The 1,987-nt window shown below is 33.5% G+C and overlaps 1 non-coding gene across 1 annotated transcript; it reads right to left on the bottom strand.

The window, feature by feature from the left end:
• Positions 1–730: 730 nt before the first annotated feature.
• Positions 731–859, bottom strand: LOC114886267. The gene has a single exon (XR_003791275.1). It is a non-coding gene; the product is annotated as a small nucleolar RNA SNORA18 (small nucleolar RNA).
• Between the last annotated feature and the right edge of the window lie 1,128 nt (positions 860–1,987).

Below are 1,987 nucleotides of genomic sequence, written 5' to 3'. Positions count from 1 at the left end.
CAGTTACCCAATCAGGGATTGAACCCATGCCCTTCCTTGGCAGTGAAAGTGCAGAGTCCTAACCACTGGACTGCCAGGGAATTCCCTTTTTATTCTTTTTTAGATTCTTTTCTCATATAGGTTATCACAGAATATTGAGTAGAGTTCCCTGTGCTATACAGTAGGTCCTTGTTGGTTATCTATCTTGTATATAGTACAAGTAGTTCTTTTTTCTACTACTTGTATATAGTAGTATATGTATGCTCATCCAAGGCTCTTGATTTATCCCTCAACTAAAGTCAATAAATTTTTATTTAAAGAATTTTACATGTGATCGCCTCCACTGTCCATCAAGGTCACCTTAGTTCCTCCAAAGTTTGAGTCAGGGTTTATCTTCAAGACAGCCCTTTTAAAAAGAAGCTATGTTTAATCTACAGTTGTCCTATCTTTTAGCCCATAATTCTTTTAGTTGGACTTCTTTTGTCCCCACTTGAATATGGACACATTGATAACATCAAACATTTCCCCACTAGAATCTTGGGCATCTAATTTCTTCATGTAATTTACTTTAGGACCACTTATAGGCTCAGAGTAGATGGATTTGCCTGGTTTTCAGTTTCAGACACCCTCTAAAACTGAGTTCAAATCATATTCGCTCCAAAGCTATCACACCCAAGAATAATATAGACTGTGGGATATGCCAATACCTAAGGTAAAAAAAATTAACTACTAGGTCTTTCATACTTTTAGCAGATGTTGTAGTTCTTTCCGAAGATCTAACAAATAGTTCTGTGAGTGAAGCAAAACCACACAGTTACTCTGTGAGGCATTTCCAACAATGTGAGTCTACAGGAAAAGCCCCATAGGGATAGACCTCAATTATAGGGTTGTTTTTTACTGATTGATAGGTTCTTTGTATGAATATATATCTATTTAATATATTTGTCTATATTTAAATAATTCAGATAAACTGATATATATGTATACAAAGTAAAATAAAGTATAAAATTGTATTATATCAGTTGCAAATATATTTTGTCATAATTTGCTTGCTTTTCGACTTTATGTCTTCTGCCATACACATAATATATTTTGGGTTTTATGTTTTGTCAAGACAGTTTTCTCCTCCCAAGATTATAGATATATTTTCCCATTTTTCTTTTATCCTTTAAAAAATTTACATCTTAAATACATGTGGAATTTATTTTTAAGTATGGTGTGAGGAAGGCATTTAGTTTTCCTTTTTTTCAAATGGGTAACTCCTTGTCCCAACACCATTTATTAAATAATCTGTCAGTACCTGTATGATTTTAAGTGCCTCATTTATCACATTCTAAGATCATTGGCTGTTTTTCACAATAATGTTTTTCACATTATTTCAATTACTGTGACTTCATAATACATTTTGATACTTGGAAAAGTAAGTCCTGTTTCTTGTCCATTTTTCTAAAAAAAAAATGTTGACGTTTTTGGCACATCTCATAGATGAACTTTAAAACTAACTTGCCAACTCTATAAAATATCCTGTTGGAATTTTGACTAAAATTGCATCACAAGTTTTTATTTAACTTGGGGAGTATTAATATCTGTATAATGTTGAACCTTTTTATCTAGGAGTATCTTTCACAGCCTTCATTGAAAGTATATGGTTATCTTCAATAAATTTCATACTTTTAAGTTTTTTCCTAAGTAATTCAAGGTTTCATTGGAATCGAATTTGGCTTTCTTCTCTATTACATTTTCAAATAAGTTTTTGTTGATTATAGAAAGGCTGTAGATTTTTATTTTATTATTATTATATTTTATAAATTTATTTTATTTATTTTTGGCTGCATTGGGTCTTCATTACTGCTCACGGGCTTTCTCTAGTTGCGCCGAGCGGGGGCTAGTCTTCATTGCGGTGTGCAGGCTTCTCATTGCAGTGGCTTCTCTTGTTGGAGAGCACGAGCTCTAGGCACACGGGCTTCAGTACTTGCGGCACGTGGGCTCAGTAGTTGTGGCTCATGGG

Source organism: Monodon monoceros, unplaced genomic scaffold (genome assembly GCF_005190385.1).
Source record: "Monodon monoceros isolate NGI ecotype Baffin Bay Population unplaced genomic scaffold, NGI_Narwhal_1 Super_Scaffold_6, whole genome shotgun sequence".
In the NCBI taxonomy this organism is placed as follows: domain Eukaryota; kingdom Metazoa; phylum Chordata; class Mammalia; order Artiodactyla; family Monodontidae; genus Monodon; species Monodon monoceros.
The sequence above is the reverse complement of the archived record's forward strand: the minus strand, read 5'-3'. Positions and strand labels throughout refer to the sequence as shown.